At 38.3% G+C, this 21,371-nt stretch overlaps 1 protein-coding gene across 2 annotated transcripts in view; it reads right to left on the bottom strand.

The window, feature by feature from the left end:
• The window catches only part of FSTL5 (follistatin like 5), a 561,350-nt gene extending 540,475 nt beyond the window's left edge, over positions 1-20,875 (bottom strand). For both annotated transcript variants that reach the window (XM_054031073.1, XM_054031074.1), the window contains exon 1: positions 20,527-20,875. The gene's annotated coding sequence lies outside the window, so the exon portion shown is untranslated. The remainder of the gene's footprint in view (positions 1-20,526) is intronic.
• Positions 20,876-21,371: the final 496 nt, after the last annotated feature.

The raw sequence follows: 21,371 nt of genomic DNA, 5'->3' as shown, positions 1-21,371 counted from the left end.
GGAAGTCAGGAATTACCAGAATAGGGTATTACCCAACATGAATAAGATTATTGGAATATTAGGCTGTGAGAGAAAAAAGAGAAGCCTTAGTAAATTATTTGCAATTAATTTTTAACTTGAATATTAACTTTTTTTGCAATAAATAAAATTAGAAATACCCATAATAATACCAGACTCCTTAGTTCCTGTGACACAGATCTAAATGGCATATAATGAAATAGTAAACACTGCAAACTTAACCCCTTCTCATTACATCCTTGAGATTGTAATCTCAGAGTCTCTCTTGAATGCTATAGGGAAAGAAACATGATAAAGGTATTATCCTTCACAGGCCTCAAAGGAGCCTTTTTAATAGAATTGAGTTGTGCCTTTTGATCTCATTTTCCCATAAAGCTTCAAAGCTCAGTCTCATGGAACTGCTGTGTTTACCAGCATTGCTATTTGTACTCAGTGCTAGTATACGGAACATGTATAGTCAGCTAAGCAGTCCCTTTCGTCTCTTGTTAACTGGGCTTGTTATTACTGCTTCCTTAATATCCTAGGGGATTCATGTACATGATCATGTCAGCTGCCGAACTGGTGGGAATTACAACTGCTGTATATTATGAAAACATGAGTATTATGTCTGTCATCTTAAAACTCATATAAACACTGTGTTCTATGTTTTCAATAATTTTAATATTTTGGCAAGTATTTTTATATTTTTCATTGCACAGGTTTAGGACAATTATAAAGAGAGGTGCAGAACTGGTTTGAAAAAGTACAGGTGTATGTTTCTTCTAATGTGAAGGGTTTAACTTCTCAGCATGGTACTTTCTACATTGTCTGTGCACAATGGGAGAGATTTTTGTCATGTAATCTTTCAATATAACCTTGACATAATTTTAAAAACGCACTCTTTTAAAAGATATTGATAGTATTTTCCATAGCCAGAAAAACAAAACAAAAAACAATGTCTGAACAACAAAAATAATAAGAAAAAACAGCAGTTGCTACTATATCAACTCACTGTTAGGCTTATTCTAACAATTAATTGTTGTTAATTATTATTCTCACTGGTAAACTTATTCTTGCTTATCCTGTAGCAAGAACAGTGCCCACTAAAGTTAATGGATGTTTGTGCAATCGGTTAAGATAACAGATTAAAGGATATGAGATTGTCCAGCCTTAGATAGTATGCAGTGATTATTTTACCATCCCATTTAATCTTTGACACTCTAGGGAAATTCCAGATTCTGCACTTCAACTAGAAATTAGTCAGGCAGTGGGTCTGTGCCAAAGCCGCTGAAGTCCATAGAAAGATCTCCAGATTTTGGAGCAAGCTGTGTGTACCATGAGATTGTGAGCACCGTTCAGAGTCATTGACTACCATGGGAGTTAAGAGCATTCAGCAACTGTCATGACTGGACCCAAATTATATTTTCCCCATTGACTGTCTCAGACTAATTCTTAGACTATGGATGAAGTCCTATCGAAGCTAAAAATCAATGGCAAAACTTGATTTCACCCTGTTTCTAGAACTGTGCTGATATCATTGATGGTGCTGGTGCACAGAGAAAGAATGGAGAAAAAAAGATCTTCCTTCTCGTTCTCCAGTAACACAGTAAAAAAAAATAATGAAAACAAATCTTAAGTTTCTAAAAGAATATTCTATAAAATCATAACAGGTCCTTAAATAATACAAAATAATTGACCATGTTCTATGGTTAAGGTAAATATACAGTTGTAGAAGATATTTGTGTCTTCCCTCTTACATTTGCTTTGGGTTTTTTCCTCTCTGCTTTGGAGGGAGCTAGCTTTGGTTCTACTTTAAAGCTATCAAGGTCAACATTCTTGATGAGTCCAAATACACCATAGTCAGAAATAAGTGCAGAAAATTGCACTTGTTCTGTCAGTCACGAAAGACGCTTGAGTTGCTAGGGTAATGTAATGTAATGTATTCAACATCTTTCTTAGATCTGTCAATTGAGGAAGCTTCCAGAACCTGTCAGAGCTTCAGTCTTTGGGAACAGTTTGAAGAGACATCTTTGGCCCCAGTTAGAAGTGGATCCATCATACCTGTTAGCCTCGCTGCTTCACTTGGACAGTTTGGTGAAGATTAAATAGAATTGTGTGGAATATAAAGTGAATTATATATTAACAAGCATTTGAAGAACAACAAAAAAAGAAGCAAACATTCTAACCCACAGACTACCATGTTCAATGAAACATATATATGATAATTGTAGGAGTTGTCTCTAGCATATAAATTCTACTATCGATAGACATCTGGTCTACCAATACATAACATTTGCATTTTATTGCACTAATATCTCATTTCAGCGTTTTTATTGCAAGGCCATTGATGATATAAGAATTTATTTACTGTCTCCTCAGAATCCCATCTATTATAATCAGGAACTTCATAGCATGCAATGTACTATTATGTTCAAACTAATTTTATTTTATTCAAAAGAGTTTTAATAGTTTAGTATGAAATTCCAGTGGTAATATATGTAAATAATTAAAAAACTACTGGAATTGGCAATGGTTTTATATATATGACTACTGGGTTAGGTCACACTCTCACACTCCTATGTTTTAAGCATATATTCTATCCTGGGCCTGAGAAACTTTTCTGGACAGTGTTGCTGAAACAGATATGTTTTGATTTGGACATTTTGCTCCTTACTGTGGGCAGATTATAAATCCCAATGATATTGCCAGATTCATTATACACAAAGAAATTGACCTCCATGCACAGAACATACTACTGGTATCCATGAAATGCAATACAACTGTCTTTGGCATGCCCAGCCATTCTTGAAGAGTATAAATCAGTATTTCTTAATCCTCACTACTGTAGTTTAATTTCACGCATCAACCTCCAAATGCTAACTCTTGTAGTAAGTTGAAAGAGGAGATCAAGGAAGATTAATTCTTAATGTTAAGGGATGTAGAACACTCACCATTTTCAATGGTGGCAAGTGTTCTTTACTGAGCAACAAAATTACCTCTAGTTAAAAATATGTGCAACACAATGACCTTATTCCTCAGTTTTCAAGGGAAAAAAATAGTATGCAATATTTATCAGGACTACAATTGAAAGAACCTGGCTGTCTCTCAAATCAGAATTCTGTTTTCTTTAATCATCATCCTTGAGGATATGCATCAGATGCTGGCCCATGTTCTAGTCCTTTTGTGCCTCTCTAGTGGCACAAAACGTCTGAAAACTTGTCCTAGGAGGGCATCTAAATATTTCCCCTGTATGGGGGAACCAGAGCTAGCACCAGCCAGCACTACATGACATCCTTCTAGCCCATCCTATTGTACTGTGCATGTCAGAGTCACGCCAAGGGAGGGTGCATAGGAGGCCACAGCTATCCTAATGCTAACACTTAGTTTAAATGACTTTTATGTCTATCTGGTGAAGTCTCATTTGTTAGATTTTGAATTACTGTCAACCATTATGTCCTCCATTCATTCTTTTTGAAAGATTTGCTAGATAGTAAGTTTATACTTCCAGAGCATAGTCCAAAGTTTCTTTTACAAAATTACATTAAAATGCTTTTACCTTCAGTTTCCGGTTAATTACAAGAAAACTGTATTTATATTGGTCATGGTTTAAGACATCTTGTAGCTCTTCAGGTTATTTGGATAGTTCTGTGCCCTAATTTCTCAATATCATCAGGCAGTTCTGGTAAAGAGTCTTTATGTCAGCCAGTCTAATACAGTTCTTGAATGATTCTGGCCAATGTCGTCTGGCATCCAACTTCCAAATCATGGGTTAATGTAGTTTGAAACTTGTTCTTGTCTTTTTCTGATAAATATCTTACCATAATAAGGGTATATCCCTTTAGACTGGGAGCAAGAAATATAACTTTTTGTTCTCTGGTCCATTGGTTCATTTGCCCTATTATCTCAAAATGAGCATAATAAGCTTCAAAAGATTATTTTACTTCAAAGTTGACTGGTTTCTGAATTGATTGATTAACCAAGCTGTCTACATAAGCACTTGTCACAGTTTCTTGTGGCTGTAAACTTGTCTCTGGATTCCATAGCATAAAAGAAATGTGTAACTTTCCTCTGTAGGACTTCCCTGAATTCCGAAGAAGGAACTATAGGTTGTAATTCAGACAGATTCTTTCCACAGACTTTCTAGCTCAGTGGTTTGCATTCCTTTTAAACAAAAAAAGTCCTTGATTTGTTTCTTCTTTAATCTTTGTCAATTTTATGAGATGTTTCTTCAATCATTTTGTAGAATTTTGTCCTAAGTTTTACTTCCAGCCATGATTATTTTGTGACAACTTTCATGTTTCTCAAGTTTTTTGGGTCATGATTTATAGCAGGTTTGTATTTACTTTTGTATATTTTGTAATATTTGGTTAAGTATACCTGGCTGCTTTTCTCCCATCCTTCTATTTCATTTTATGTGGCTTTGATATGGTCTTTATGTGTTCCATACATATTTGTCCCAGTTAATTTTAATTTTTTCCATTAGCTGGCCACTAATTTGCCAGATTTTTGGTTTCATCAGTATTTGTAGAATGTTAGCAAAGTCTTAATATTGCTTTGGAAGCTGATGATTATTTTTAACATTACTACATTTATCCAAAAAATTAGCTTAAATAGAAAGTCTAATATACAATCATATTTATAAAATATTAAGACATTAAATAAATAATGAAGCTAAATAGCAGAAATAAAATTCTTTTTTCCCCATTAGGTACTTAGCAAGAATTATTTGCAGTTCTCAGTTAACAACAGGTGACACTGAAATGTATACTTTTTCTTAAACAAGGATCATCTGCATGTTTTTCTTGCACTAACAGTGGCTCTATAATTTCTGTGTTTATGTCTATGCTTGCCAAGCCTCCCTACGTTAATATGGAAGATTTGTTTCCGGAGATGCATGTGTAACTCACATGGTCAAGCATTTGATTTTGTTTGGCCCAAAGAAAGGGAGATAAGCAGTGGAGAGGACATAAGGATTTCAGCTGGAATATTCTTTGTCTTTATAAACTTGCAGAATGCTTTGCAGGTCAACTCAGCTGGAAGGGCACAGAAACATCCAGAAATAGGATGTGGTGGTTAACTAAACATGCTCCCTAGTTGTTCTTGTAGCTATATAGGTATTTTTTGTTGTGGATGAACCACCTGGTAGGTCAGACCCTATTCACTAACCTGAGAGCTGAGCCAGTCAGCATATAGGGGTTGGAGAGAGAAAGGAAAGGGTATAAATATGCGGGTAGGATGAGGTATGTGTCTGCTGCGAGGGTGGGTTCCAATACCAGAAGCACTCTGGACACAGGTCAGTACTATTCCAGCTTTACTTATTAGGGAAGCTTTCCATTAACATGTTTGGTCCACCCCGGTATATGGACCTAGAGGGAGAGCTGGTAGGGGAGCATTTATTACTCCTAGAAGCTACACAGCTATTAACTAAGTGGGACTCTCTCAGGGGCTAAGCTGAGGAAGGTGAAGGTTTGTAAATTCTTACCTGAATGACCCGAGTTTATGGGGAAAAAAAAGATAGTGCCCTATATAGTGAAACCTTTATAGAAACTCAGGGAATGGATGTGTTATATGCTGATCCCACTACCTGTACCACTCTGGATGTAGACTACAGATTTCTGTTTTACCAGCAACTGAGGAGACCAGTCAACTATCAGCCCAAGGGCTCAAATGCTGCTAGCTGTACTGATTCCCAGATAGTTTGCTGTCAGGATTCTGAAGTATTTGAAAGGACTGAATTGCTGCCACTCTTCCCAAGTTCTGAAGAGTCCAGGTAACACACACTGCATATTACAGTCACATTACAGAGACTAATAAATCATCTCTATAAAAAGATCAGAGGGAAGTGAGTTCGTTGGTATGTGTTAAAGTACAGAAGTGTAAATGTTAAGTTGAAACATTGCATTTAAATATGTAAAAGCGAAAAAAAAAAAGTGGGGGGTGGGAGGAGAAGGGAAGTCTATATGAGGAACACCAGTAGATTTACTATTTGATAGCTTTTGTTTAAAAGTTATTTATAGTATTCCATGTACTATTTACAATGTTTTCTGTATTCACTAAATGTTTGTCTACAAAGAAACTGTATAGTTACTTCTTTGAAGTTGACTGAGGACTATTACCACCGACTCCTCAGGGTATTACATACGATAACCCTGAGGTTTATCTCTAATACTTTCTGAGAAGTCTGGAAATAGACACAACTCTGGCCTGTGCTTCAGAAAAGAGAGCTTCTCTAAACAATGAATTAGTGTGAAGCAAGCTGGAGTGTGAATCTATTGTTCTTCAGTGTCCACATGGACCCTGCTGATGCTCCCTAGTGCACAATGAAGAACACAAAGCACACTAGGCAACTTTTAATATCTGCCCAAGATCCACATGGACAGTTAGCGTGGAGCACACTGGAGCACAGTAGACATACATGCCAACTTGCTGCACATTAACTCATCATTTAGACATGTCCAGATTTAATCTGAGATGCAGGAAGAAGAGACTGTGATAGAGTTATACATAATATTTCCTCAGCATCCCACTACCCCTTTACACATGCTTTCTGGAGGAGAGCAGAACACTAGCAAATCATTAATTTAGCACTGAAGATGCAGACAGCATCTGTAATGCATACATTATTCCACTTTGGGAGATTTTGTTCAGATACAGAAAAAACAATGTTTATCATTGCTGGCCACAGCTATCTTTACACAAGTCAAATTAATGTAGAAGTTTTTCTTGATATCACATATCCATCACCATGAATATGCTTCCATTGTTGTAGTAAAACACTGGCTTGGATTTGATAATATTTCATGCAAACACCCAAAAGCTAATAGCATACATGGAAACTGAGGAAATAACATTTTAAATGGTGATGTTTATTGTTCCAATTACTATAATATCCCTTAAGTAGTTACATCTGCAATGGAAATATGCTGGGCCTGATTCTCCTCTCTCTAACTGATGTACATCTGGAAGGATCCTACTAATGTCAATAGAGTTATGTGTAAGAGTGGTCTCACCACTGGCATGCCCCCGTCATAGCTGGGTGTGACATAGCCAGCTCTCATCTAGTGTCCCCTACTGACAACCAACCACTCCAGCCATGAGAGAGTTTGCCTCTTCTTGTGACTCAGCCCTCTAGCCAGGTCATGATTAGTCCCACTCCCTCCAGGGTAACAAAATTCCAGTATCCTTATTAAAGGTCTTCAGCTCCAACTCTGGTCCCTGTGGTTCTTGTCCTCTCCCATCTCAGGGTTTTCAAATGTCCTCATCTGAGTATATAAAAGAGCACTTTATGCCACCTTCCCCAGTAGTTGGTAGAGGAACCCAGGCCCTCCCACCCCTCTGAGTTCCAGCCCAGGCACCAGTTAATGACGACACAAGGTCTGTCTATTCAGACCCACCCCCTGCTACCCTTCTGGGTTTCTTCCTACCTCAGGCTATCAGCAAAGCCTCTCTCACAGATTCTCTAGGTTCATCCTATTTTCAAGGGTGGGTCTCACAAGGCTCCCCCCTTGAGTTCCCCCAACATATTCCAAATGAAGTATAAACATAAACCAACATTTGCCCTCCTCCTTTCCTCCCTTTTAAGTTTCCTTTGCTCTCTTCCTCAGTTGAATATCTACAAGTAAGCAAGCTTGCTTCATGTTTCTCCTGGCCTCTTGTCACACTTCTCTTCTCAGAAGATCCCAGGGACAAATCTTTTCCTGGGCTTCCTCCTTGACCTTGCCAGTCACGCCATTTAATTCCAAAAGAAGGATTGCACAATTCAGTTCCTTCCCTTCCTTTTTTTATAACCACTCAGCTGAGATCCATCTTTAACTGTGCCTGACCCACCCTCCAGGTACAACCAGGTGCCTTAATTGAGCTCTCCAGCTGCAGTTAATCCTTTCCTTATCTGTGTTGGGTACATACCTCCTCACAAACTACATCACTTTAATATTAGTGTAAAAGGAAAACAGGATCATTGTTTTGTTTCAAAATTTCCATTGGAAACGTGGAATGAGCAATGTGACAAGTAATGTCAACATTTTAATTTAGTTTAGAAATTGGAGACTGCTCTGGAATCTGTGCATTTTCTAGCAAGTTGTGAGGAGGGAGAAGTATGTCAAATTGGTATTTCGCAACATAATTCAACCATATTTCCTTCCTTTCAAGGTCTAGAGCTGTGCTCTCTTGTTTTAGGATTATAATAATAGTCACCCACTGACTTTGCTGGGAGTAAAGCTATCAAGTGGTCAAGATGATTTTTTCTGGTGAAGTATATCAGAAATGGAAATATAGAAGGGACCTCAAGAAACCACCTAGTCCATCCCTTAGCATCCCCTGTGCTGAAACAGGATTAGGTATACTTAAGGCATTGGTTCTTGTCCCTGTCATATTTAACATGGTTCTCAATGACCTGGAACAAAACAAAATCATTGCTGATAAAATTTGCAGATGACACAGTGGAAGTGGTAAATAAATGAAGAGGACATGTCACGGAAACAGAGTGATCTAGATTGCTTGGTAAACTGGGTTCAAGCAAACACTGTTTTAATACAGCTAAACGTAAATGTATAAGAACAAAGAATGTAGGCCATATTTACAGAATAGGGCTCTATCCTGGAAAGCAGTGATTCTGGAAAAGATTTGGTGAGCCTAGTGGATAATCAGCTGAACATGAGCTTCCAGTGTGATGCTGTGGCCAAAAGAGTTATAGTGATTGTGTGATGCATAAACAGGGGAAACTCAAGAAGGAGTAGAGAGGTTATTCTCCATTGTAACTGGCACTGGTGTGACTGCTGATGAAACACTGCATCCAGTTTTGGTGCCTACAATTCAAGAAAGATGTTCATAAATTGGAGAGGGTTCAAAGAAGAGCCACAAGAATGATTAAAGGATTAGAAAACATGCCTTATAGCAATAAGCTAAATAGAGTGAGCTGTTTGAGTCTACAGAGAGAAGAATAAGGGATAACTTGGTTAGTCTATAAGTATTGACATGGGGAACAAATATTTAATAATGGGCTCTTCAATCTGGCAGAGAAAAGTATAATGCTGTCCAATGGCTGGAAGTTGAAACTAAACAAATTCATAGTGGAGAAAAGGCGTCAGTTTTTAATGGTCAGAATAATTAACCACTGGAATAATTTTCCAAGGGTTGTGGTGGATTCTCCATCACTGACCATTTTTAAATCAAAATTGGATTTTTTTTAAAAAAGATCCATTCTAGAAATGATTTTGGGGAAGTTCTCTGGCCTGTGTATACAGGAGGTCAGACTAGATAATCACAATGGTACCTTCTGGCCTTGAAATCTATGAAAATCCCTGACAACTATTTGTCTAACCCAAAGGTTCTCAACTTTTTCTTTCTGAGGCCCCCACAACATGCTATAAAATCTCCATGGCCCACCTGTGCCACAATAACAGGTTTTCTGCAAATAAAAGCCAGGTCCAGCATTAGGGGGTAGCAAGCAGGGCAATTGCCTCGGGCCCCATGTCACATGAAGCTACATTGCACTGGCTTCAGCCCTGGGTGGCGGGGCTCAGGGACCCGGGCTTCAGCCTGATGTGATGGGGCTTCAGCTTTCTGCCCTAGACCCCAGGGAGTCTAATGCTGGCGCTGCTTGGAGGCCCCCCTGAAACCTGCTTGAGGCCCCTGGTTGAGAACTACTGGTCTAACCAGTTTTTTAAAATTTTCCAACAACAGGGATTCCACCTCCTCCCTAGATAACTTCATGCAGTGCTTAACTATTTCCTCCTGAATAGAAAAATGGTGATATGTCCCTCTATGGACTGAGGGACATGGCCCTCTGTCCCTCACATTCATGTTAACATTATTATTTTTGACACTTAAGAACAAAGTGTAGGATAAGTTTAAATGTCTCATCTTGCTGACTTAGTGCGGTTCATATGCGTTGAGAGCAGAAATTAGCCCAGAAGTGTACTGCAATAACACTTACCTTGACGTTTCAGGACCTATATAGAACAATGTAGAATTCTGAAGATAAATCTGTGAAGATTTTTTTTTTTTTAAAGTCTGTTCCAAGAACTCCCAGATTAGAATGCTTTTTGTCAAGAGACATCATTTTCAGCTGAGAATCTCCAACTGCTGAGCTCACTTCCCTCATTGGTCTGATGGAGCTTAAGTTTGTTAATTTTCATTGCACGTTGCCAGGCCTGACTGTTCAGACTTTTGCAATAGGGGTTGACGTGAAGAGGTTTGACTTTATGTGGCTGTTTGAGTATCTTTGAATTAATTTTTTTCTCAGTTTAGTTATGCTATGACTTGTGATTTTAAAACTGATGTACTCTATATCCACAGACATTATGATTTGCATATTTTATAAACTGAAGAGATAGTAAATTTATGTTTGGGTGTATCCAAATATTCTCTGACATACAACAAAGAGAGGAATTGAGAAAAAAAATGACTCGCAAGAAGATAAAAAATGCATTGGAAAAATGGGAAAAAATGGCAACATAGAAGTTGGCGGACATGAAAAGTGCCAAGCGCGAGGAAAGTGATGCCTGGGACAGATATTATATCCAGCCAAGACATGCTTGAGGTAGAGTAGGTACAAGATTGTGACAGAGCTGATCCCTCAGATACTTGTCAAAAGCAATGAAAATTTCACATGGATTGTTAGCACACAGGCTTAATCTGAATGCGAGGCAGACAAATAACCTGAGGAACTAATTGTCCCTGAATAGTCAGACTGTATTGCACTGTCATTTCAAGTGGAGGTGTGTTTCTTGCTCCCCCAAAGACTCAGTGGTTTGTGGGGCAGTGGCCCATCTCTGGTTGTTCCCTGAAAGACCCAGTTCCCGTGGGGCTGGCCATTGGTGCCCCCTAGACACTAGTTAAGGCACCACAAGACCAGGGGGTTATGAAGTCTTCCCTCTGCTCTCTCCCTCTTCTGAAGAAAATTCAGATAAACCCTGAGATCACTCTGGTTAACAGAGTGCTTTACCAGGAAAGGAACTGCTGGTGGGTCTCTCCACACAGCAGAGGTCTAGGTCTGCCAAATATTGATGAAACTAATCTGATGATCAAAATCATAATGGAAACCCAGAACCCCTATACTTTCAGATAAATTTGAAGCTTTGTGAACCTTGTTTTTGAGCCATTAAGATCAGGCTGATTTTTTTCTAGTCTTCATATAAGTATTCAAACTGCAGAATCTTCAAAAAAAGAATCTCTTACGTAAATAATTGCATTTTTTAAAAAACTCTGAGCTTCTAGGAGTACAGTCTATTCTTTTTCTGCTTTAAAAAGAAACATAATTGCAGACACAGTCCCCCACTCACATTTAAATCACATTAAGAGCTGCACTTTCAAATATTTCAAGTTATTTTCAACATTTATACTCATTTCATGAACAAATATCTATTTTAACACTCAAATACAGGTGTGGTGGATGCAACTTTGGCTCCCTGTCCTCTCCCCAGAGAGATGAATGGAGAAGGATACACACATCCTTGATGTTAGTCATGTTCCTTTGCACAATGCTGGAAGGTGCTTAGTGTGGTATATGAACATGAATAAAACAGATTAACTCACAATAGCAAGGATATTCCAGATTGCATATGAAATTTTAACTTGTGTCTTTGTATCCATGTGTTGGGGATAATAGGGTACATTTAAACATACATACTGCAATGTATCATATGAACTGCAATAACCAGGAATATTTGGATAACTGGAAGAGAGGGTATCAGTTTTAATACTGAATTTCCAAACAAGACCTTTACTATTGTTTTAGCATTTTTGTGAGTGAAAATACATATAGTATACACAAAGACAAATGCACACATACCATCTGAAAAATGTAACTATAGGAGAGAACATTTACTAACTGAGAGCCTGGAGTACAATGTTAATGAGACTATCATGGTGAAAAGATGTAAAGTATATATTTTAGATTCTTGACCTACAGGGGCATCTTCATTTAATTTCTGAGGCCTACAGCATTCTGCTTATGCTTCAGAGGAAAACCCTCAGGTGCATCCTACCCTCCCTGTTGAATGCAAAAAGAACATGAAAATGCAAGATATTCCAGTATGTTTGTGGCAATAATTCTCTAGGTATGAAGGAACAAAATTTAGTAGGTGACAATAGGCAAAAATGTAATATAGCCAAAGAACCCCATCTAAAATCATCTGATACTCTGTCACCACTTCAGGGCTTTTACTTAGCATAACACCAAAATTAAACCTCAGGAAAAACATTGTTCAGTTTCTAGTGTCCCAAACAAATAACTAAACTGTCCATACATTAATATGCAGAATACCTTTTAATAAAAGTTTCTATTGATCAAAAACTACTCAAAGCAAAATCATAGAAAATAGGAATATTTTTCCTTTTATTTATAACCACTAGATAGCTGCTCTGTTTCTGAATGGTCCAAGAAATTTAATGGAATATGAATGGGTGAGAGAAGCACAGCAGGTGCATTGGAGACAACAGTTTTAGGATTAATATTTTAGATCTCCATTGTAGTAGCTGAGGTTCTTTCTTCTTAAATATACAGTGTGTTCAATTGAAAATATTACCTACCTTCACATCATGATAATGTGGTGAAAAATGTCTTATGGATTGTTATAGAGCAGATATTATATCTACTTAGGAACAAAATGTTTTAGGAGATTAGTAATGTTATAGTGTCTATCACTTACAGATTATTTGTCACAATTTGGTCCATGGCAGTAGTGATTGAAAGCCATATACTTCCCACAACAGCAGTGGCTTGTCATTAAGGTTGATGTCATGATTAGCCTTTACATAGTGTAACGAGTGGGTAAGGAGTTTTTCTCTACCCTTAGATAGCATCAATAAGGGCCAGACAAAATTGCACACAAGGACTGCTGTTTCTCTGTATACTCCCAGGAGCTGTACCTCTGTATCAGCCTGCAGAGCAGATTGAGGACACATTGTGAGGAACAAGCTGCACCACCATTCTGGTAGATCAGTTAACCACTGGACCTCTGTGGACACTATAGAGCTTAGACAGTGAATGTATAGTGACCATATTACTCTCTGAGTTACTGTCTGATCCCTCCCAGTCAAGACTCGAAAAACCACTGGAGACAACATTCAGAAAGCCTGCACTTCCCCATGAGGTACTTGTTCTGATGACTTCACTCTCCAGGGCTGAGACCTTTCATAAAAAAATTAATAGTCACTTAGGTTCTGATTAAAAGCCCAGGAAGGACAATGAGAATCATTTTATTGACTTAGATGTGTTTTGAAGCAGAACCTTAGAATAGAGAAAAAGAAAAAAAAATAGTCACTGCTGAGAAAATGGAAAGAAGAACAAAATTGTGGCATACAGAAGTTGAAAAGGCAATAAAAAAAAATCAAACCTAAAAGAGAAATTCCTTGCTTGTGAAAGGAAAACATGGTCTCTCTCAAAATAAGTATTAAGGAACTGTTCTCATACTGGTACATATGGGAATTATTTGCATAAAATACTCTTTTATTGATGTGATAGAGAGGGGACTCCTATATTTGGGGCAGGGGTAATCATTAAAGGGTTTATTCTCTTTTTCATGTGCATACTTAACTCTCAGTAACATTCTCTGGAATTCAGCACTCCAGCATTAAGAGAGCAGATTTTAGTATTTGTGTTTATGTATTAAATTTTAATTTAAAAGTTCAACTGTATAGCCCATACATATGGCATTGGTGGCACAGACCCAGACACACAAAAGAAAAGAGAAGAATATGGCCTGTCTGTTCCAAAAAAAATGAACTAAATCTGCAGAATATTTGTGGGTTTTTTTTCCCCAATGTGATTACTTAAAGAAATCGAAAAATAACATGCTATTGTTCAAATGACATCATATTTGCATTTGGTGCATTTTCATGTAGATATTTCAATTTCTGAACAAACGCTTTCTGAGAATGATTTTGGGAAAGGCAAGGGCACTTTTATTTTAATTACATATCATTAAATAATAAAATATAGCAAACAGGTAAGTAAGCATGTTTTCTTAAAAAACATAAGAACTGCCATTCTAGATCAGACCAAAGATTCATCTCATCCAGTATCCTATGTTTGATAGTGGTCAATATAGGATACTTTAGAGGAAGGAACAAGAAATACCATCATGGAAAAAATCAAGGTATACCTAATCCACAGGAGAAATTTCTTCCTAACCTAAATTAGTGGTGGGTTTATGCCTTGAAGATGAGTGTTTACATGAAAATGAAAGACTTTATAAGCGATATAATGTATTTGTGGATATTCTCACTATCTATATGTGTCTACTTCATTTTTTACCCTGATAATCACTTGGCTTCAGTGATAACTTGTGGCAATAAGTTCCAAAGATCAATTATGTACTGTGCAAAAAAATAATCCTTTAATCGGTTTTACATTTGTTTCCATTCAATTTTGCTGAATGTCCCTTTGTTCTTGTACTATGAGAAAGGGTAATTGGAACTCACCTGAACTACTGTCTCTATATCATTCATTATTTTATATTCTTTTATCATGTCCTGTCTTTTTTTCATCTATTCTCCAATCATTTCAATCTCATCAATTATGGAAGTTTACACCCACATTCAATATTTTAGTGGCCCATCTCTGAATCTCGCACATCTCTGCTCTCCTAGTGCCTTTCTGAGATAATGTGACCATCACTGAACACAATATTCAAGGTAAGAAGGCATGGAATTACATTATCTATTATTGTCTCTCATTCTTTATACACCCTAACATTTTGCTTACTTTTTTGGCTGATGTTTCACACTGAGCAGAATTTTCCACTGAGCTATCCACTGTGATGGCAAAAAAGTATTTTCTAAGTAACTGTTAATTTAAACCCAATAAGTCCTATAAGTGATACACTGTACCAGGCTATACAACATTGTGCTAAATCAAATTTATAATATAATACAACATAAAATATTCTACCTTGAAACATGATACAGTACTCAAGATATTTGAAAGGCAAATTATTTCCTGTTTATTTCCTTATAAATTAAGAGCACCAATTTTCCCTCCTGTTTACTTTTGCATTCCCTCGTTACTAGGTTTGTTTTTGTGTAACTGAGAGCACAATCAGACCCAGAAGATTCGGATTACCTCAAAATTGTAGGTATTTTCAAAAGAGTTACACTATAGAAAGTATCTAGCATTTTGTGGTGCCTTTTTGAATCCAAATGATCAATACTAATAAATTAGAAGTTTCTCTCCTTTATTAAACTCTCTTATAGTGATAGACTATATTGCATATGACTAATATTAAAAGATATAAATATACATAGTATTTAATTGTCAATGCAGGTGCTCAACACCACTGAAAATAAGCTATTTTTATTTGGACACCTAAACATGCCTTTATAAAAGCTTAATATTAGATACCCAGGTTTGAAAATGTTGGCCCTTATTAACACAAGAATGCATACTTGGTGGTATAAGTATTTGAAAGTTACTATAAAGCTTGCTTAGATAAAACATATTTAAGTACAAAAAACTATCAGACAGAAAAAATATCTTGAAAATATCTTCCCTCTAACATATACAAGTATTCATCAAGTACTAAAGTCTTTCTGAACCCTGTTCTATAAAGCTCTGCTGGACACCAATCTCAATTAATTCAAATGCAAATAAACCCTGAACTTCAACCTACTTCAAGTGATCAGTGACAGTACTGCCAACTAGTCCTCAGATTTAACTCTTCATATTCTTTTAGCATCTTATGGTTTGGAAAATCTAGTGATACACTCCAAATAAAATGTCATTAATTTCACTTTAAATGTGTCAAAAGGGTAATTAATTAAATCAAGCAGTCATACTTATTTCATGGTTTATTTCTAAAACAGTAAAGGGAAATATCTCAGTGAAAATTAGCTGCCAAATAAATAAATAAATAAATAAATCTCTCTATATCACACAGAATAATAAATGTATAATTCAATGTACACTCAAACTGTCACTTCCACTCACCTGGGAATCATACCTTTCTGGGTCCCAATAGGACTGATTGATTTGAAGAACACCAATCTACTCACCTGTTCACATGGATGATTATGGGGAATGGAAGATGCTGTCAATGAGAAACAGCTCTTCAGCTTCTGTCACACATGGACAATGAAGAATTTTCCCTATCCAGATTTCCCACCCTTTATAGTTCAGGTAAAGGTGGGCCAGAGTTAATGATAACATGTCTGTTACTTCATCCAATGCATTTTTACTGCTGATATTTTTATTGCAAACTCATAACTACAGTATCTGTCAGCAAGAAGTGCCTTCAAGCAGGAGAAATTGGAGAGGGTGTCACTAACACAAAATCTGGCTATAGAATTTGGAAAGTGAACACCACAAAGTAGCCACAGATGAAAGTCTGATTACGGTAGGGTGACCATATCTCCCATTTTGGCAGAGACAGTCCCTTTTTTAAGCCCTGTCTTGGCCGTCCCGACTTTTTAGCAAAAGTGGGAATTTGTCAAAAAAGTAGGGTGTGGAGGAACATGTGTGTGTGTGTGTGTGGGGGGGTGTGAGTGGTGATGCCAGCCCCAGGTGGCAGGGGGAAGCAGGGCTCTGGCAGGGGGCAGGCAGGGGCTCGGGTGAGCAGCGATGCCAGCCCCAGCCTAGCGTAGGAGGCAGGCAGAGTTTGGGCATGCAGCAATTCCAGGTCCATGTGGTGGGTTGGGGGGGGGGGGGGGTACGGGCAAGTGGCTGGGGTGGTTCAGGCTAGCCCCAGACAGTGTCCCATTTTCCCTTTGGGAAATATGGTCACCCTAGATTATGATGAGATATGAAAAACCATTGTGAGTGGGCTAATTCTTCCTGTGGACAGAGAGCGAAATCAGGGAGTGGTGGGAAGGGCTGTTTTCCCTGAAGATTGGGCAATGATAGTAACTTTGGCCTTAATAGTTGTTCGATATTACCAACAGAGTTAGATCTTTGCTCAGCATAATGTTCAGAGTTGTTGGACACCCACAACAATCACTGAAATCAAAGGGTGCTCTCGATGCCCTGCACCTCTGAAACCTGGTCTTTATTACCCAGTATAATGTGTTTAATGAAAGCTGCAACTTATGGCCCTTTTAGTGAAATACACAAGAGAGCGGATTGTCTTTTCTGCCTGTCAGGAAGAAAAACAACAACCCTATTGCATCAAACTAGAATATCATGACAATTCCCCACTTTGAAATGGCTGCAAATTAGAAGAGCAAATGAATTCACTAAGCCATCCATTTTGCTTTAGCATTACATAATATAATGGAACAAGTTATAGTAAATAAAAAAGGTTGCCTAGTTTAATCTAAAAAAATAAAAATATCAAAGTTAAGACATGACCCATAAGTTACCCTTTGAGAGCTACATCATGTTCTGTTCTGAGATCACTGCAACATCTGTCAATAATGGTGTAATATTGTGAACTGAAAATTGAATTTTTTTGCTCAAAGCCAATTTTTACATCTAGGCTGTGAACCCTTTAATTTAAGCCCTTTAGGCTAAACTCAGAATTGGTGCAACTGAGTGCAACTGAACATAATGGAGTTGTCCCCCTGTGTTTCAGGTATGAATTTGAGTTTAAGGATGGGTGTTATCATGGAAACAATGACAGGACTTGAAGTGTAGCATTGCTGTCAGTAGAAACTAGGGAAATTAATGGAAAATGTACATCTTTTACTTTGTATAGAAATTTAGAATACTGGTTATTGCAGATGGAAGTTTATGATTTTTTGTATTTGTTAATGGGTCTTAACCTGGATGGGTGAAATATCTATCTTTTAAAGAAATATTAAAGGCTAGACAAGCACAAAGAAAAGTGCAGAATGGCAGTTCAATATAATTAGATCACAACTGAGAAAATCTTTCAAACAGTAACACAGACAACATTCACTTGAAACCTGAACAATAACTTTTTGTTGCCATTTTTTAACTCAGCAAAATAACTGCATGGCCCACAAACAAAGGTATGCTAAGAACTACTGGAAGGCTTTTTATTTAAATTGATATAATCCTTGTACATGCATTTGCAAATACATTCACATACTTGGTCACTGTTGGCAAGGCTCACACTGAGGCCCTTAGTAAATGGGAGGGTTTGACTGAATAATGATTTTTGGTAAGGACCTAAAATATGCAACAATGTTGTGTGAAGCTGTGTTAGTTTGAGAATTCAATATACCAGTGATTTGACTGTGTAAGTATAGTTTTCATGGGCTATCAAGAAATAATTTTGTAATTTAGAGTTTTTGGAACTTTGCGCTAACAAATCCCATTGTTATGTGTGTGTGTGTGTGTGTGTGTGTGTGTGTGTGTGTGTGTATAGAGAGAGAGAGCGTGCAAGGATGAAAAATGACTGTTTCCTAATCACACAAACTGAACAAAAGAAATATTCATGGGCCACCGTGTCTGAATTACTCTTAGATTATATGTTTAAAATGTCTGTTTGAAGATAGCAATACCATTTTTCTACTTGGAAAGTCTCTGCCCAATAGGTAAAATCTGTTATTTTTAAACCTGTGATTCATAGCTCTAAAAGAAAGCAGAATAGTGTAAACCACACAGGCACATATAAAGGTTTACAAGAGGTACAAAAAGAATTTACATGTTGTAAATTCTAAGTACATCATTTATCATATAATTAACCCTAGTAACACGACTGATGTCAGAGAGTTCAATTCTGCACACTCTCTCTCATGTGAGGAGTCCTTAATCTTGCAAGCAGTAACACTAATGTTAACATGACTACCTATGTGTGAGTAGGGACTACTCAAGTGAACAAGGCTCAGGCCCTTTGTATGTATATATCAACATTACAAAATGTGGTTGTGTACTTTATTTTTTTAAAATTTTCACTGAATTGTTCATGTAACATGTTTCAAAATATAGTTTTCAAAACAATAATGTAATCAGTCTTTGAAAGCAAACTTCCTGAAATTGCACACTAAAAAGGAGGCAGGGACAAAAATCAAGGATTAACATGTTTTAGTTTATAAAAAACCTGAATATATTTATAAACAAATATTCACATATGTTAAAGGAGATACAGACCTTTTCTAACTGTAGGCTCATGAAGGTTAACAGTCTATTTGAATGCTGTATATAAACTCCCAGCCCCTTTTCTTTGGAGGTAGGAAGAAAGGAGAGCTGCTTTATAAGTAGTGAGGGGAAAAGGGCATTTCTTGCATCTCAATAACTAGGGTTCAATACTACTTAAATGTAATTAGAACATTTACTTTTGCATGAATTTATCAGCTTTTAACTTTACATTTCACCATGCCTGCAGTGCTGCCAAGTAGCCTAACTTATATTGTAGCTGATAAATATTCACTAAAATCACACTTCAACTTTAAATAAATTGTAAAGAAAAAATGTTGCTGTAATAACGTGGCACATAATCTCCATGTATCTGCTTCATTCTAGAAGCAGAAAAGTTATCTAATTCTTATACCTATTAAGGCTACTTGTACATTACAAATACGGGATGCAGCACAAGAATTTTAGATTTTGAGTCTAAGGACAATCCATTGCGTTGGCCAAAGTAATAAATAACGTCACAAAATGCAGGATGGAGATTTAATTTGTCTCCTTATTCCGCTCAGTCACCTCACTGGCTACAAACCAGTCCATTCATTTTGGAATCAGCGTTTAGCTCTCAACACACACAAATCCCTGTTCCTCTCGTTGCATACCCAGGACGCTGAGAATTTACAGAACTAAGCAACGCATCTTCAATAGCAAACCCTTAAATGGAGCAGAGCACTCTGCTAAGCACGCCAAAGGTTAAACGCTGCTCAAACAACGACATTTCATCTGCCCACGCTTCCCAGTTCCATTCAATTACCAAACAGCAGCAGCCCTATAATACAATCTAATACTGTACTATTAAATCAGAGCTCCACATTTACATCTACTTCTAGCCCAGAGGAAGGCCTGATATTCACCAGTCAATACCGGAACAACCAACCCACAACTTTCAAACAAGCATCCCTATCCACCTTGGGGAAGAGGCGAGGACCCTCAGAAAGATTTCAATTTCACAAGTTCGTTGTTATTTTTATCAACTACCCTAAGGCATCACTCCTCTTCTTAGCCACACATACAGACGCCAGGGCAAACATCAGGCATTTCTTTTGCAAATCCTCTCTAATTCCTACTTTGCTCACTAGTTCTCAGCCTGACCTTACATACCACTCGCCCCCAGGCGAAATGGATTAGAGATTTACTCGCCCCCAAACCCGAAAGTTATGTGGAGTATCTTCTTCAATGCAGGTTAATTAAAATCCATCAAAAATATAATACCCCCCCCCCTTTAAAACTGGGAATTATTTGCTTATGATAAACCCAACGACCAGGGCTATAGAAACTTCTCAACAAAAATAACCCCCAACTTCCCATTCTGCATTCGTCTCTTGTTTGCAGAGCCCATTTTGATGCTGAAAGCTGCTGAAATCTTTCCCAAGTGTTTCCTTTGCACTGACCTCAGGAGCTAACAAGCTCACAACTTTGCACTTTTTTTCTTCTTTTGGCCAGTCCCCCTCTCCAACAATTAGACATGCATTTCCATTCAAACAGAGCTTCCTCCTTACCTGGTCTAACAGTCACAAAAGTCCCCCAGGAGAAAACGTTGTGTCCTTTTGCAAGAATGGTGCATACAGAAATATTTCTTTTCACCACAAGCCCAAATTGGGATCACGCAATGGAGAGAATGAGAGCCAACAGTTCGGGTAAAACTCGGAAGCAATCCCCAGGAACTGGTCTAGCAGGGCGCCCAGGAGCAGCAGAGCCGGGGGAATCTCTTCCAGGGGCGATCAGCTCCTTTGCCAAGTTGCTCCTAGGTGGGTGGGGGATGGCCTTTGGGGCGGGCGAGGAGTGGAGCTGGCGCGGGATCCCGGGTTCAGCACCAGCAGCGCCGTGGACAGCACCAGCTCCTCTAGACTCTAGTTTGTCTCAGGCACTGAACCCGCCTGGCTCCCCCGCCTCCTCTCTCCTCGGCGCTGCCACTCAGCCCCGGCGTGTCCCGCCTCCCCCTCCCCAGCCCGCACGTCAGCCCCGGCTCTTCCCTCATTTGCATGGAAGCCGAGGAGGGGGCAGCCGCGGGCAGCTCAGCAGGAGCAGCCGGCCGTAGCGGGGACTGCCAGGGGATAACCGCCCAGCCACGGCTCTCCCGCTGCAGAGCTCCCAGCCCACGAGCTGCCGCCGCTGAGCAGGCTGCTCCTTCTGTTCACAGTCGGATGGTCGTCTTAGTACGCCCAGGACCCAGGGATCAGCCGCCGCACAGAGCTGCAGGAGCCTGGTTTCCTAAGCACGTCTCATTGCCTCCGGCGTGTGCAAGTGCTGAGAACTTCTTGGGTTTCCTGAAGGGGATAAGAAACAGGAATTTAAGCCCCATTCCCTTATTTTGGACCCCTAGTAACGAACTAGCAGCTCTAAC

The sequence above is a fragment of the Malaclemys terrapin genome, chromosome 5 (genome assembly GCF_027887155.1).
Source record: "Malaclemys terrapin pileata isolate rMalTer1 chromosome 5, rMalTer1.hap1, whole genome shotgun sequence".
NCBI classification, from domain to species: domain Eukaryota; kingdom Metazoa; phylum Chordata; order Testudines; family Emydidae; genus Malaclemys; species Malaclemys terrapin.
Note: the sequence above shows the minus strand (reverse complement) of the source record. Positions and strands in the feature narration are given on the sequence as shown.